Source organism: Takifugu flavidus, chromosome 2 (genome assembly GCF_003711565.1).
Source record: "Takifugu flavidus isolate HTHZ2018 chromosome 2, ASM371156v2, whole genome shotgun sequence".
Lineage (NCBI taxonomy): Eukaryota > Metazoa > Chordata > Actinopteri > Tetraodontiformes > Tetraodontidae > Takifugu > Takifugu flavidus.
The window spans coordinates 18407661-18425699 of record NC_079521.1 but is presented as its reverse complement, the minus strand read 5'-3'; positions in this window follow the sequence as shown (position 1 = coordinate 18425699).

Sequence of the window (18039 nt, the reverse complement as noted above, 5' to 3'; positions counted from 1 at the left end):
CTAGTCTTCCCACATTAAAGTGGCCTCTGCCCCAGGGAAGAGATTCCTGGCTATATGGTGAAACAGAGAGAGGGGTGGGTCTGCAGCGAGGAGAAGATCTGGAGGAATGTAAAAATGGGAGGGTTGAGACATTTAGGTGAAAAAGAGAGATTTGGGTGAAAAAGAGAGATTTGGGTGAAAAAGAGACATTTGGGTGAAAAAGAGACATTTGGGTGAAAAAGAGACATTTGGGTGAAAAAGAGCAGCCAGAACAGCTCCCAGTCTGAATGTGGCCTGCATCCAGCGCTCCAACACAGGCTCGCTCGCTCTCTTTCTCCGTTGCAAACACAAATAGTCTCATCAACCCCCCCCTGCATGATCCTAAGTGTGGACCGCACAGGGGGTAGTCGTGTAACCTCCCCGCTCCCCCGATCCCTTTCCTCTCTTCCCCCTCTCAGCTTTAATTGAGAAGACAAATGGATCTTTCAGAGCCCACGACCACGCCGCCATACATCAGTCATGACAATGTTAGCTTTATAACGGAGGGCTCGCCATGAGCCGAACCATATGTTCGGCCCGCGCCACATGCACGAGCACACACCTCAGTATCATGCTAATGGTGCCCCTGTAATTGCCTGTTGTTTTATTATTAAAGGTAATTTAGGCTGTAATGGAATTCATTCAGCGTTGTGCATCGTCCCACCTACAGCGAACAGACCTGCTCTCCTCTGCACCAGCAAACCAAAGACCTTTTGGTCTCCCTGAAAACAAAACATTACTCAAGATGAAACCGCTACGGAAAGGCAGATAAAAGCCTATTTGTCACCCTTCTCCCTGGGCCTCCTCATAATCGTAGCTCAGGGCGCAATCTCTGCTTGGTATTTGAATTACAGCCATTTATATTAATTAAACGCAAGATTTGATAAGGCCGTTTTTAGCAGCAGTTTAGAATCGCAGTGGACCTTAGATGGCACGTTGTGTTTAATAAAGATAGCAAAACTACACTAAACTAACTAAAAATAGCATAAAATGAGCTGCTCAGAAATCATCATTTAAATGTTGCACAGTCATAAAAGCCACTGCTGGCACAGGAATGTGTGATTTATAATGACGTAGATTCTAGGCAGCTTCCGGAATCTGCTCCAGATTAATGTGAGTGGGCTGCAACAATCCACTGAGCCCTGATTTACAGAGGACTGACCAGAGTTATGTGAACGTGATAACTCGGGGTTACACTAAAGCTGTAAAAGAATATGATGGATCGTCCAGAGAGGTTCATCCCTAAGAAGAGCTGATACCCCTCGGATGTGTGAGAAAACGTCACGAGAGCGCGTGCAGGCTGAGAATCCTGGGACATGAGTCCCATTTCGGGCTTTGTTTCCCAACACAGGAAGCCAGTATGGTACCCAGGGATCAACTGGGGCTGTGTGATCATCATCGCTCGTCTTCCTGCGCCTTGCTCCCATGGACGGTTGTGCCTGGTGTGCAGCATGCCTATCCTCTGACTGGTCCTGCTCTGATCTGGGGCCAAACACACGAAAATAACAATCTATCCTCCCATCGTCTGCCCACTGGACACTGGTTTTACTGGCCGTTCTTCCCAACTTACAGCCCAGAATGTTTGTTTTCATGCATTTTATCTCGTCTTTGTGACGTAACTAGGTGTGCGTTTGTATTTTTGTCCCTCAAAATCTCTCCCTCTCTCTCTCCCTCTTGCTCTCCCCCTCTCTCTCCCTCTTGCTCTCCCTCTTGCTCTCCCTCTCTCTCCCTCTTGCTCTCTCCCTCTTGCTCTCCCTTCTCTCTCCTTCTTGCTCTCTCCTCTTGCTCTCCCTCTCTCTCTCTCTCTCCTCTCTCTCTCTCCCTCTTGCTCTCCCTCTCTCTCCCTCTTGCTCTCTCCCTCTTGCTCTCCCTTCTCTCTCCCTCTTGCTCTCTCCCTCTTGCTCTCCCTCTCTCTCTCTCCTCTTGCTCTCTCCCTCTTGCTCTCCCTTTCTCTCTCCTTCTTGCTCTCTTCCTCTTGCTCTCCCTCTCTCTCTCCCTCTTGCTCTCCCTTTCTCTCTCCCTCTTGCTCTCTCCCTCTTGCTCTCCCCCTCTCTCTCCCTCTTGCTCTCTCCCTCTTGCTCTCTCTCTCTCCTCCCTCTTGCTCTCCCTCTTGCTCTCCCTTTCTCTCTCCTTCTTGCTCTCTCCTCTTGCTCTCCCCTCTCTCTCCCTCTTGCTCTCTCCCTCTTGCTCTCCCTCTCTCTCTCCCTCTTGCTCTCTCCCTCTTGCTCTCCTCTCTCTCTCTCTCCTCTCTCTCTCCTCTTGCTCTCTCTCTCTCTCCCTCTTGCTCTCTCCCCCTCTCTCTCCCTCTTGCTCTCTCCCTCTTGCTCTCCCCTCTCTCTCTCCTCTTGCTCTCTCCCTCTTGCTCTCCCTTTCTCTCTCCCTCTTGCTCTCTCTCTCTCTCTTGCTCTCCCTCTCTCTCTCCCTCTTGCTCTCTCCCTCTTGCTCTCCCTTTCTCTCTCCCTCTTGCTCTCTCCCTCTTGCTCTCCCTCTCTCTCTCCCTCTTGCTCTCTCCTCTTGCTCTCCCTCTCTCTCCCTCTTGCTCTCTCCCTCTTGCTCTCTCCCTCTCTCTCCCTCTTGCTCTCTCCCTCTTGCTCTCCCTTTCTCTCTCCTTCTTGCTCTCTTCCTCTTGCTCTCCCTCTCTCTCTCCCTCTTGCTCTCTCCCTCTTGCTCTCCCTTTCTCTCTCCCTCTTGCTCTCTCCCTCTCTCCCTGTCTCTCTCTTTCTCTCTTTCCCAGCAGCATGTGAACATTAGCCAGGGATTTTATCAGAGGGATTCCAGCAGCCGAACTCCAGCAGGCCTTCCCAGGAGAGAAGGCTGCAGGAAGTCGTAGGATGATAAAATTGGGCCATTACTTGGCCAGCACAGGACCCTAGAGTTCATTATACCCCCCTCCTAATTTCACTCTGTGAATGCAGTACCATGGAACGGTGCTGAACACGCCTCAAAGTCATTATATTATCAGTCTGTGCTGGCTTATTGTTAACAAGTGGGGTTTGGGCTTGCTCAATTTGGAATTGTGGGGGTAAAAGGACCAGAATGTCTTGATTTAATTCTCTACTTGAGTCACTAAACATCTGCTATGTGAGAGGATTCAGATGTTAACACTAGGCTGCACAGATACTGGAAAGCACATTTGCACCAAATCATGAGAAAGAGAGTGATTTCAGAAGAGGAAGTGAAAGAAAATAGTCAGATAATCTACTTCAGAACAAGGAGGGAGACATGAGCTGTTACTCAGCACTCTCAGCCCGCTGCACACGGGTGCAATGGAGGATAGAAAGGATAAAAACAGCTGCCTACGCGCTGATATCACAGTACGCAGATTCCAAGAATAGCACGTGAAAACACGCAACGAGCCGCAGCTTTTGAATAGTAACGTGGGCCCGTGGAGAAATAATTGGCGGCGGTGGTCCTGGGCGAGTGATGACAACTGATAGAGCCAACAGCTGGAAATGACAGCAACAACATGTACCACTCAGCAGCAGCAGCACTGAGATAGAGCAGCACGGAGCAGCACCAGAGGAGCTGGAGGCCCACGCCGGCTCTGAGTGCTACACAGCATTTAATTAGCATTTGCTATTACAAACTAAACATTCGTTTATTCCTGTATTCCTCCTCTTTGTTCTACTAAATGGCGAGGGCGTCTTTAAAATGTCTCTGGGTGCTTCGGACATTCCTTTGTCAGTCCAGCCAGAGCTGCTAGATGACCCTGATGTTCAGGGGACCTCCCGTCGCCCTCCCCGCTCATACCAGCAGATCAGCGCCGCCAGCTTCCTTATCTGTTCACCACTCAATTACAGGGCATCTGAGGCTTCGGTCTGGAGGTTACATGACACTGAACTGGGAGGAGGTGCAGGCGGCTGATGGCCTTTTCACCCACCCCTCACTCACGGTTAATGGGTGATAACACGGCAAATAGTGGCGTCAAATGGTAATTAGGCGTCTTTAATCATAGTAAACTTCCTGAGTGACACCTGAGAGAGTTTGTCAAAATCAAGACAGGCTAAAGTGTTCTGTTAATGCATATTTGTTAAAGCAGAAGCAGTTTTGAGGATAATTCCATTCGTTTAAGTCATTAAAGGCTAGATACATTTAGTTTAACCTTTTAAAACCTCGGGGAAAAAATGACGATCTATTGATTTTACATCAGCTGGGTATTGTAGTCCTTACAGTGTTTGCTATCATTTAACTCAGTGTCTTCTACTCTTTTATAGGACTACAATCAGACCGTTATATTAAACTTTTATCATATTTTTATTTCAGTACCACGGCCCATTATTTTCTACCTGCTCCAGGATGTAACACCGCACTGACAGTGTTACTCAGGCGTCCATGTTTTGAGCTGCGTGCAATAAGACCTCACAGTGCACGTTTATTTTTAACCAAGACGCTGGTCTCTCCACAGCCACGGAGAATGCGACTGTGCTGAATGGAGAGGGGAGGACAGCACACGGAGCTTCCATTTCTCGTCACGCCTGTGTCTCAGTGCGTGCAGGATGTTTCCCTCCTTTTAAGGCAGTGGTGATGTTCAGATGTGCTCTCCAGTGTGGCTCCGCAGAGGAAAATACAGGATTGCAGATGCAAGAAAACAAGGGAACTCTTTGAGTGTAACTGGAATCTTTAGTGCGTTTATCATGAAATCAACGGAAATGTGTGAATCTCTGTACTGTTGCCTTGAAACACATTTAATCTGTGCTCCGTGTATCCCATTGACACCCCCCCCCCCCTCATTAACATGAGATCAGGCCTTCTCTGTCATGTTATCTATCATCCACAGATATCTACTTATCTCCCTGTCGACACCCGGCTCCTTCACCTAAGATGTCAGGCTCTCAGCGGCAGGGTCCCCTCACCTGTCCGTCTGTCCGCGCTCTGTGGCCTCGCTGTGTGTTTGGGACTGAAACCATCTGTGGGGGGGCTAAATCCCAACGTCCACACACGCCAGTGGGTCCGGTCCAGTGAGGAGGTAACATCTTAAGCAATTGGACTCACAGGAAGTGGCGCTGCAGTGGTCGACCCGCTGGTGTCACTCTGAGCAGAAGGGATTTGACCCAGTGCCCAGTTTCTGATGGGGAATTGTTACTGACACCAGGGTTTAAACCAGCAGCTCTGGTTGGAGGGTGGTCCCTCCACTCACTGCAGCACCGCTGCACGCTGAATATTATCAAGACAGACAGATTCCAAAAAGACTTTGTTGTAGGTTTCCGTGTTTCTGATGGTCGCATGTGGGTCTCGTGCCCACGTGTGCAGAAATCCACCGGCAGCAATGTTCCCCACTCTCTCTTCTCCTTCATGTGTGTTCCATGTGTTCCAGCCACATTTCTGCAAATATTTATACCGGGTGTAAAACACTCTTGATCTCTTTCCCCTGTTTACTCTCCTGTTCTTTCTCTCACACTGACCTTTTTTCATGCTGACTGAGAGTGACAGCAGGGACGGGGCAGGAGTCGGGGGGGTGGGGGTGGGGGTGGGGCAAGTGAGTGTAACGGGAGGTCAGGAGAGAGCCCATGGTCAATGGAGAGGGGCCGAGACCTGAAAGAGAGGCGAGCAGAGGCGAGAGCGTTCGCCGTGATGGATGGCTTGTCATCTCCTAGAAATCAAAAGCCCAATCTGCCACGCCATCGTTGGGCAACAGCACACGGTGCAGCCACGCAGGAGGTAATTGGGCAGTAATTTGACATCTGTTGACATCTGAAAATATGTTACGAACAGGGAGGGAACGAGGTGTTGTAATGATCCTGGCTTGATTTCTAAATGAGGCACACGTCTCCGAAAAGAAAAGAAAAACACGGATCCGGTTACAGGATGAGGTCTCACATTTGTGGTCTTTGTCATCAGCACAGCAGCTTGATCAATGAGGTTTGTGTAATTATATTGGGTGATGTGCTGCTGAAATTAATGAGCTCTGTGCTGGGTGGCCCTTCGGCTGCGCCCCAGATCCCTCAGATCCCAACTCTTTACCTGTTCTCTGGGGTAAATGGGCCAGTTTTGGGTTTCACCAAGCACACGTCACGAAATGACAAAGGCGAATAAATGAGAGACGGGTTTGCACATGTTCAGCTTGTTTTATTTGTAATTAGCGCTGTGGGGTTTGTTGCCTTGCTGGATTAAATTAACCTGTAGCCAATTAATGAACAAATAAATGGTGATAATCAAATTAAATCAATCTTTCTTCCACCTCATTGACCAACTTAGAAAGGGACTATATATTAGGCGTTAACATGTGATATTTTGCCATCATATTTATTAACACATTATTACACAGAGGAGCAGTATTCAGGACAGATGCTATGAATTGCATCATCCCTGATGATATACGATGTAATGTGCACTAATAAAACTATTAATAAAATAACTATTATAAAAAAGTCACAGTGGAAATAGATCAAATTGCTGACTGAGGATATTTAATGTCTCCAGATCAACAACTGTATAAGCAACTCATTGATGGTGTTAGTTCTCCTCGTTTTGGAGGCCTGTCGTCCGTCATGCGCAGCATGGCTGCCTCATCATTAAAATTCCAGTGACAACGAAGACATCAATTTAGTCAAGACAGATTTACAATAGCTAATTCATGGATTATTTTCCAACAATTGACATTTCAAGGCTGCTACCAGGGTGCTAACATACCACCAGCTGTGACAAATCATTTAACTCTCTCTGCATTCCTTCCAGGGTAAAAGGAAGCTGTTTTCTAACTTTGGAAGGGAAACAGAGCTGGTAGCTGGATTTGCCCACAGCGTGTTGGCAAAAGCAGTGGAAGAGACCTTAGGAGCATTAGAGAAGCTGGCATTGGAGGGCTGGAGGAGGTCTGCTAACACTCTGCTATTATTCAGCAAGAATGGAGACAGCTCTCGCCTGACTCTAATCACAGCGGCAGTTTTATGCTCTTTTAAATGGCAGCTGTCAAAATAGCACAGGATGGTCGGGCGAGGCGAGGACATTCCAAGTTTGTTCCAATAAATAAATTGTTGCACACCTTTACGCCTTCCCTCACACCTCGGCCTTGAAGGAGATCCGTCGCTTTGGCCTCTTCTGTGAGAAGACTTGGGTGTACGCCTTCTTAAATCCATCCACACATGGAGCGCAAATCTGCTGGGGATATTGAGATTTGCTGCATGTAGCAGATTAGCAAGAGTGATGCCATCAGCAATCAAAGGGTTAGTGGAAATCTGGTGTGATTTAGGGGAAGAGTCCAGAAACACGTAGAGGATACGGAGAGGAGGAAAATCCAGGGAAAGGTTGTCCCCTCTGTGCACTGGGGAATGATGTCACAGCACTTGGAGCTTCCATTAACATCTAATAAATGAAGGGCTAACGAGGCAGAGCGGGTGGGAAATATGCGGTGGGATATGAGTGTGTGTATGTGTGTGAGGGGGGTGTATCCTGTCACTCCAAGGCTCCTTCAGCCCCATCAGGAATGCCTGAAGGAGGGGTGGGACCAGAGAGAGGTTCATAGGAAAGCAAGGGTGGAAGGAGGCTAAAAAAACCTCTCGGCCCATTAGAGAAATCAGGCCGGGGCTCTAAAAACACCCTGAGAGCAGAGAAGCCGAGTGGCCCTGGTGTAAACATACAGTGGGTGGCAGCCCCCGAGCACTCTGACAGCCAACAGCGGCCATGATGGATCTGTGGAGTTATCTCATTTTCCACTGTTTTAATTAGAGGCCAGGCTGTGAGCCCCAGCAGCTGGATCTGCTGTACCGACTCCTGCAGCCTGACAGAGAAAAATGTCCTCTGATATTGCTGCCAAGTTCAGCTTGACCAGAGAAAGAGAAAAACAGTCCTTCTGCAAAGCACAAGCCCGATTCCTGAGCAGGTTGCACGAGATTCCATATTACGCTCTAATAATTTGACTCCTTCTCTTTCTTCTTATTTTCTGTCCTGTAACTACATTCGAAAGAGAAAGAACAGTGCGCGTAATTCTGGGGGAGAAGGCGCACCTATATTTACATTTAATTAGAGTCAACGATCTTAAATGGCAATGACAGAATGAGTTGACTGTATCAGGTATCCGTCCACAACGCTGGCTGTAGCAGAACTCACCGTGCACCCTGTTATTAGGTGGCGCTGTCAAGCCTGTAATTGTCAGAGAACACTGACGGGGGAAGAGAGGAAGACCTCGGTCACCTCACGCTGGCTCCAAACACACGATATTAAGAGGAACACGGGTGTGGTGATCGATCCCGTTCCAACAGCCTTTCAGACAGTCTCGATCTTTGAAGAAATATCCCAAATATTAGCATTTACTCCTAAATAACAACACGGAAGAGAAAGAGCCGTTTTCCACGGTTGTTCTGTAATTTTTGCGGATTTAGTTGGTGTAGTAATCTTGTAAAATTCCCCTTTTTACAGTGTTCTGTAATTTCGACATATTTAGTTTAATGTTTATGGAGATGCAGAGAATTAAAGGCTTTGTGCTGGGAAAGCTCAATAATGTTCCGGGGCAAAACTCTTTTTCAGCTGCAGTAATTGAGAGGAAAAAAGAAAAGATTGTTTTCTGTTTGGTAACTGCAGGAGTTGTTTTCTTTGGTTGGTGTGGAATGTGTGCTTCTGGACGAAAAAGATCTTCGTACAAATGCAACAGAATTTAGAGATGTTCATGTTTAATGGTTCAGATTTGGGAAGTTCCTCTTCTGGGACCATGGACATTATTCCCACCTTTGTTTTATTCACACTAAAGAAGCGCAGAGGTGTGGAGCCACTCAGCCTCACAATCATCATATAGAAGGTTTAAAGGTGCTCGCTTGGAAGTAGAAACACTAAATAGACTAATGAAGGTGAGATTTTATTATATATTATTCAGATTCAAACAAACACTTTAAACATTACTGGAATCCTTCATGAATACACACACACACACACACACACACCACACACACACACACACACACACACACACAGCTCAGCATATTTTCTTCTTCTTTTCACTTCTTTATTTTCTCTCTCTCTCGCTCTCTCTCTCTCTCTCTCTTTCCCTCTTCCTCCACAACAATCCCAACTGTAGGGTAAGTAGACTGTTTTGGGAGGTCAAAGGAACACATGCATTAGCATTAGCATTAGCACATGGCAATCATTTATTTTCTTTTTCTGTTGTGTTGTCTTATAGATTTTTTTACTTTAAAAAAACAAAGAAACATTACTAACATCATCTTTAGAAAACACGACTCAGCGTCCCTGAATCCCCCCCCCCACCCCCCCCCACACACACACACACACACAGAGTCATAACAGATATTTGCCTGTAGCTGTCAGCTGTCGTGTGACGTGGATGCTCTCAGGGATACACACGGCCTTCTGCTGTATAAGTGTATGTAAAGGTCATTAATTTACAAATGGTTTGACCCTCAGGTGGGCGTCTTTTCTCCATAATACGCCTTGCCTCCTCGAGACATGTGTTTGTACACATGATGAGTTAGTGTAAGCTGCAGCAGGATGTTTGGGACCTGAGCATGTGTGAGCGTCCACATCAGTGTGTGTGTGGGTGGGTGATGGCGTGTGCACGCGTGCCTTTACCCTTTCACCGTGAAAGGTTACAAGAAATGAACAAGTGGTGATTTTGCTGTGGATTTGGAGCTCTAATAAAGGAGCCTGAGCTCCTTTATTGCACATTTCCGACCATCTTGTTGTGCACGGCCGCCGCCACAGCTGCTGCAGACACAGAGGAAAGAAATACAATCAAATCTACAACAGAGCGGAGCCTCGTTTGCACTCTGGACGTCTTTTACTTCACATCCATTCACTTTTTCCACATTTAGCATCGGCTGCTTTGATACATGCCGGAGGAATGTGTGGTGACTAATCACCGGGGATGGGGGGGGGGGGGGGGGGGGGTGCTGAATTACACTGATGAACTGAAGAGGTGATGGAGACAATTAAAGAGGCCACAGGGTGAAAGAAAGATAGACACTGAAAGAGAGGAAGAATAGAGCGGGAAGGCAAGGAAGCGAAGAAGAAAGCGCCTCCCTGTTCAACATTACACTGTGTGTGTGATCATTTAGGTTGATTTGGATTAATGCTTTAATTGGGAAACACACACGGACCGTTAACATCTGTATCCCATAGTGGTGGAGCGGCCGCCAAGACAAACCAGTGCTGCGTCACGCTGACAGATTCCCTCCAGTAACAAGAGAGCTCAAGCTAAGCTCTGTGCCGGTGTGTGTGTGTGTGTGTGTGTGTGTGTGGTGTGTGTGTGTGTGTGTGTGTGTGTGTGTGTGTGTGTGAGAGAGAGAGAGAGAGAGAGAGAGAGAGAGAATGTCTCATTGATTTAATGGTAAAATAGTCTGAAATTGGGAACGTTTCAGTCATTTTGCCCAGAAAATACGTAAACACACACACATACACACACACAGAGGCACACACACACACACACACACACACACACTTCACAAAGAGCATCTGCTGAGGAGCTGGAGGATTACAAAATTAACATCTGGTCTCACAGTATTTCCCCACCAAGCACAGAAAAGAAAATGACTCCCTCATTTACAAGATAATGCCTTCATTTTCTTGTTTGCAGTCCGCTGCAGCAGGAAAGTTTGAAAAATCAGGGGTCATTCTAATACTGCGAGGGTTCGTGCGTCACAGCTACGACTCTTAACGACAATTGGATCATGAGCTCAGTGCCAGGAAAACAAGTTCAGGATTTAAGAGGCAACTCATCTCAGAAAAGTGCTTCCAGGGCCTGAGTGTGAATGAAGAGTGAACATGACTCCGCCCCCAGAGCTCATCACAGAGGTGCCGATAGCAACGGTGACCCCGGCAGGGCGAGACGCGTGCCTGAGCTGGGCGCCGCTCACACGTGTCAGCGCTAACCTGTGCAGACGTCAATGCTAGCTTCAAGTGTTCCACCGGCAGGGGTCAAGTTACACACTGGCTTTTGGGGGAGTCCTCTTTTACAATGTGTCTGACTTTCTGATTCACATGCACGTGCAAATAACTATCCAATAACTGTGGCCACATCAAAGTGATTAATGCTGTCAGAAACATGTTGTCTGGGGAAAATGAATCACGATACCAGCAGAAGAACCTTCTCCATCTGTGCCGGAGTTCAGGTGACGATGTGAATCTAGCAATGCTAGTCCAGCAAGACAAATGTGGGGAACAAATGAACATTAATGAGCAAATAAACACACAACCACTACATGTTTCTTCTTCTTTCATGTCGGGTCTCATTGTGAGGAAGCTAGAACCTTTTTTTCGAGCCTGAAACCCTCTCGAACTCCCCTTAATTTGGACACTGTCCACCAGAAAGAACCAATAATTGTGAATAAAGTCATGTGTGAAAAACATAAATCATACCACACACACGTCAACATTTATGGCTGAATGACACAAGAACCTGGACTGACAGCGTTCCTGTGAGAGCAGCTCTCTTGTCAGTCACAGCAGCATAAATTTGGAGAGTACACACATTCTTACAGACAATTGTGAGAAAGTCTTTTCACCGTGATACACCGTCATTCAAGTGGCCGGGCTCCCTCAGAACAATGTAAGGCTACACACCCAGTCTGTGTGACTCTGTGACCTCTGGCACCCCCCCGTCCCCCTGACTGCCTCTGCTATCCAGACTGGATCCCTACTGCAACACTTCAGCGCTGACCCCCATTCATCTGGACCGACCCTCCTTATCAGGTCTGCCAGTTTTAGCTATCGCATGTAGAGCCATGTGCCCAGCTACGCAGCCCCCCCCCCCCCCACACACACACACACACACACACGCCCTCCCTCCACCTCCCTTCTACCATCAGCAGGAGTGAAATAAGCCTCGTTTCCCCTCTCACACTTCTGAAGCGACATGTTGTGGGAAATGATGCCGGGTCCATGTTCGGGGCTCGCTCACAGTCACACAAATCCTTGTATTTCTATGTTTGTGGGGACTTTCATGGACCATTCCCCAGCTTGCTAGCTTAACCACCCCAACTAACTCTCCGACCCAAACTTTGACCCAGTTCTAACCTCAACCACGTCAAACAGTCCTTGGATGTTGTTATTTAATAGAATGGGCATCAAAGGGCCTATTTACTAAAGGTTTGTACTAAAACATGTTAGCATGATGTCACGCTGCCACTTTAGCACCTTTGCTTTAATAAATATGGAATGTTTATTATTAGCAAGCTGCTGGGAGGAGGAAATGCAGGTTAGAAATGCTAGAAAGGGTTAAATGCTATGACATTCACAATGGGCAGGTACACAAAGGAAGCACTGAATGAACCAAACGGGGTTTCCATGCGGCCGTTGGCCTCCCCAGAGTGATCGGAGAGGTTGACTGTACTCATGTAAATTGTTGGGCCATAGGTGGCGCTGAGCAGCTGTTTGGTGGGCCCAACGATGGCCCGACTGGAGCCTACGAGCTGTATGTTGCTGTCTGCTATTTTTTCCACCTTTTTTTTTACTTCCTGCACTGTTTTCTTGTTTTTCCCGATGGCGTTCACTTTGGTCCAGATGTTGCTCAATTTTCGAGCTGTGTTTGTGATGTTTCCCTGTTTGCAGTCGTTTGGGTGTTTGTTTGCCCCGTCTACACGCACCTCCGACTCACTGGAACTGGAATTCATTTTGCGCTGTCGCTCTTCCTCTGCACTCGCCATGCTGGAAAATCGGCACTGTGCAATCTCCTTATTTAACGGGGCACAAAGCCTTTTTCTCCCCGCTCGGTCCGGCGTTGTGAGCTGTCTGTAGACCTAAACGGAGCGCGTCCTTGGAAATATGAGGGCAGTATTAAACTGGCCTCCATTCTTTAACCGACAAAGGCTCCACCCAGGACCGAGGAATTGTCTGACCCTTGTCTTCAGGTGAGGGCTTCGTTCCACTCGCCGCCATTTTGCTTCCAAAATGCACCCACAAGCTCCAGCTTTTATAAGGATGGAGAGCAAGGGGCTCGGAGAGGAGGGAGGCAGCACTTCGCATGAATGCATGAACCGGAATGTAAACAAAGGGCTGGAGATCAACACACACACACACGCACACACACACGCACGCACACACACAGAGGGTGTGACATCATGCTACACTGCAGATGAAATTACAATCAATAACCTTCACCGAGCAATTTTTCAGTCTGTCTAAAAATAATAAATTTTGCTCATTACACCTGTTGCACTTGTGCAATTTCTCTCTCAAACCAGGCTCAATATGTAGCACACACACACACACACACACACACACACACACACTCATGTTGGTACATTGACATAATGTATTCTCCAACTCCCGACCTTGACCAACACCTAACCATAAACCAAATCCCAATTCTAACCTGAACCTTAAACACGATCATCATCCACCATTCTCACTAGTAACACTGCAGGAGAACAGTTCCCAGCGTGCACAGAAAGGGAGCGTACTTGTGCACGCCAACACACCCTCCGATTAATAATGTTTGGATTAACACTCCTCAATGTCAAACTCACACCATTGCTCCACAACCTGTGCATGAACGTGCTAAAATGAAAATAGGAATTTAAGTGGAAATGACACGGATTGTGAGTAGAATGAGCGAAGAGCGCCGGGAGCAGCAGAAGACCCCCACGTTCAGGTTACAGCTCACCAAACACATGTTGCGAATAACAGCGCTCCATCAAAAGAGAAGTCTGATTATTAGAGCAACTGGAGCGGGATTAGCAGCAGAACGCTGAAAGCTCCCTGGCTCGGCCATAAAAGCCTCGTCCTCGCCGCCTGCTGACAAGTTTCACCTCAGCGGACGGCACCTCGCTCCTCTGGAACTGGTGGTTTGGGAGGTTTGACCAAGTTTCCTCTTGTGTGAAAACTGAACACGCCAACACAAGCCGGGTTTAGCCTTGTGAGGCTTTGGAGCACCTCAGGAACCAGCACGTCGTTCAGTATGTGGAAGGCGTCCTAAACAGCCACACACACACACACACACATGCAGCTTGGCGCTACCGATGCCTGACTGTCTCCGTCTTAATCAAACTGAGAGTCACCAGAACACAGCCGGTGTCTTCGAGCCTCCCAAATGGTTGAGACAGGCACAGGAAGCATAAACGAGGGGTGGGGCTGGTTATGGGTGCTCAAATCTGCCTGAAAAAGGTGATTTTCCTTGAGAAGAAAAGGAATTTGTGCCAGAACCAGTTAGAGAACTCGTCTTTCCTTCACCCCTGAAGTGTAATGAGCATCCTCAAGTCTCCAATTACAGATTTATTGTTAAAGAGGAAAAGAAGTATGAAAGGTACCTCAAAACAAAGCTGAGGAGTTTGTAGCCAGGTAATAGCGATGTGTCCGTGAATATGGGGGTGGACGGTGTTGACAGCATCAGCGTTCATCCGGGGAGAGCGCCGCGAGTGTTTTCCCCTGTTTACGTCACTATTTACTCGTGTGTGTACAGGTCCTGTGAGAGGTTTACATATGGAGGGGAATGGGAAAACTCTGGTCGCTGCCAGCAGAGAAAAGGGTGCTTATCTTGTCAAAGATGTTGTGCTAAGCTGACCTTTGACCTCTGCTTAAGAGTCAATTGAGAAATTAAAACAAGAATTTTGCACACCTCAGCCGTCTTCCTGCGCGCTGCTTCACCCTCCCTGAAACGCGCAGGCACAAGAGCGCGAATGTAAAGGTCAGCCAGAAGATGAATCATTTTTGAGCAGTTTCCCAGTATGATTTACTGGTGGGTTGTGAACTAGAAATAAACTGGAAAGAGGGTGTTTTACCAACACTGGATGTGCAGAGTTTGAAGGTCGTTTTGTTTTGCTTTTATAAAAATGGATGCACGAGAAGGAGTGTGATCAACTATGAGACAGGATTAGTTTTATTCTATTATATCTTTCCTTTTAAAAAGTTTATCAGGACCACTGACATTTTATTCCAAAGTAAATCCGCCTTTTTTTCACCTGCTTTATGTATTCAGTAACCCAAAAGCCAACAGTATTAATGATTTACACCTAAAAAGCCTCGTTTGTGCCACTTCCAGGATCATACTGGACACCACAGCCACAATTACACACTGAAAAATAAATATGGCAGCACTTTTTCTTCCAGTCTCAGTCCAGAATAAACCACTGGCAGAGTCGCTTCAGTTTCAGCCAGAATCAGATTTTTCAAACAAGAAACAGACATCAGTAATAACAATCATAACAACTGCTGAGTTTTGCTGTATTTATTTTAGTTTCGCTGAGATCTTAGATTGAATCTCCCTGTGATCAGGTTCATCACTGCTGCTGTATTTGGGGACTGAAAAGACCCCAAACAATCCCTTAACTTCATCCTGAGAATATAATCTTGAACAATGTGACACTCTGAGAGATCTATACGATGGTTTGGAGTTGAGCTCATTTATAGGCCTGTACACAGTCCAGAGAAACACACAAACACACGTACATCGCAACATTTACAGTTTATATTAGAGACAAGAGCGTCTCCAGTTAATGCTGAAGCATCCGTCACGGGCCACTGATGGGACAGAGGTTCACTTTAGAATAACACCAATGTTAAACAAATGAAAACAGGCCGGTGTTTTAACTCCCAACCCATGTGTTGAAAAATCTATCTGCAGATCCTGAAGGCCAGAAACAACAACATCAGTTTTCCTTTTTATAACTGTAAAACTACTGTGGAATCCGATGAGTAACCCAGAAAGATTAGGTTGAGTTCAGCGGAAAAACAGTGAGATATAATATTAAGAGTGGAAACCATCACAAAAATCCTGATAAATAAGTCCAAAAGAGCAGTTATGTTGAAAGTGCTTTAATAAATTAGACATTTGGAAGCGTCTCTTCTCTCCTGGTGGAGGTTTGACTCAGCTCGCCGCCCACTGAAGCTGTCGAGTGTTGGGTCAGTCAGGACGAGCCCAGGCGTCGGGGGACGTGGACGGTGGGAGCAGCCCGTCCTGCTGCTGCAGCCCCGGGGCACAGGGCAGATCTAGGACTGAGGTTTGTGATGAGCAGGGGGATCAAGTAGATTTATGCTGGTCTTATCACCCTGAGCCCCCGGGTCACGGCGCTCTGATGGTGGCCGCCGCCTCCGAACGCATCACAAACCTCGTAGCTTGGGAACGAGATGACGGATCAGAGTGGATCCTCAAGGAGACAAATGCATGAGGGGATCTTGAGTGAGTTTAAGCAAGACATTACAACAGTTGTATTAAGCAGCCCCCCCGCAGCTGCTCCTGAGGTTGTCCTGCCCTGACGTCTGGTCAGTTAAAGTGTGAAAGATGCCGCTGGAGTCGGGTGCTGCGGCCAGTCAGGGCTGGACCCCCGGGGTCACGAGAGAGACAGAGACGAATGTGCTGTGGGGTTACTCAGCGCTCAGGCTGTGATTTGTTGAGGTGCATCAGACGGGAGTTGACCAGAATCCGAATAAATCACCCCAGTGGCACCAGTGACAAAACTGTGATAATGCCCCTGTTTGTGCACGTCCACGGGGATTAATGAATGAATTGTTTTCCCCTCAGGGAACAAAAAAACACTTTAGAATCTCTATTCTAAAATTCAGATTTTCCCCAAGTAAATAGCAAAACCCTCCGTTTCTTTGCTGACATTTCATTTATATAACGATATACGAGGCGTTCGGTGAACGCGCAGCATTAGCGCGTCTGATCCCAGCTGGGATGACACGGGCCAGTATTGTCTTACCATTACTATTCTTACCCCAGTCCGACCACAGTCGGTGCGGCTGATGAAAAGATTGATTGGAGGAGGTTAAAAAGCCATTTGATACTGCTGCGTTTGATTAAAGGACGTGTTTCGGGATTAAAACATTATCAACGCTTGGCCTCGCAGGAGCGGCCGGCTATGAGAAACAGAGCTGCTCTCGGCAGGTCACATCCCATCCGCTCTTCAAGGCAGACCCCCAGGATTAACAGTTCACCAGCATTTTCATGGCGGCAGGAGAACAGGAGCACGGCCCTCCTTCCCTTCATCTGAGTGGGTCTCATTATGGCTGTTTTGTGCGGACAGAAGAGCTCAGCCTGCTCGCCGCAGCGTTATTTATTTTACCGTCTTTCATCTGCAAACCACTACCAATCTGCATCAGAGGGAAATCCACTCTGTGTATCCCATAGGTGTCATTTAGGATTGATTCCCTGGAATTAGCGCACGTCAAAGTGGAACCATGTGGCGGTCTGTGTGTCCATCTGTCCGTCCTTGCCGACACCTGCGATAAGGCTCTGAGGAGATGGAGAAAATGACGTATTAATGTCTTTGTTTAGCAGCACAAGGCTGAGGAGAAGGCCTCCCAGGGGCAGGGAGGGAGGACGCATCACCTGACCAGCACTGAGCTGAAAATGTTCAGATAGAGACGCTTCGCCTCCAGGAGTCCTGCTGTAAACATCAATCTACCGGTTCGGAGGGAGAAGCAGCGTGAACAGCGATCGGTGGCCATGCTGGTTGTAGCATGAGGGAGGTAAACAAGACGACCACCAACAGCTTCAACGCCGCTGATTTATCCTCCCTGTGTTTATCGCATGAGTCTCTAATGGGACAACAAACAGGGGGTTCATCAAGTGCTTCTTAACGATCACCAGGTCATTATTTAATTCTTCATCTTGAGAACATCACATAGAAAAGGAATTCTACCACTTCTATTTTTATTCACTCATTTATAATCATTTTTATCATAGAAATTGCTAGTCTATATTTAACATTGCTGGTTCTTTTTTTAATGAATGAAAGAAAAAGCTTTTGCCATAAACAAACCTGAAATCTGAGTGTGCAGGAAACACAAATGCCCGTTTTTTGCTGTTTCTGAATGGGCCTTCCAGAAATCGATGCAGTGAGTGCAGAACCTGGGCGAGGCCACAGTTGTTTGAACGTCAGTGACCATCAATCACTTTATATATACAGTTCCAAACTTGGTGGACTTTCAGTTTCTTTTTTTTTTAAAACAATCTGGCATTGCTGTTGTTTTCAGCAGCATGAATCTACTTCATTATTACCTTTTAATCATCCAGGCAACCCTCCCCTCCTTTGCTTAAAAGAGAGAGCGAGACGTGCTTGACTGATCCAACATGAAACATCTGCCACCTGATTGATTCCTGAATCAAATTGCCCATAACAACGGCTCGAGCTCGGCTTTTAA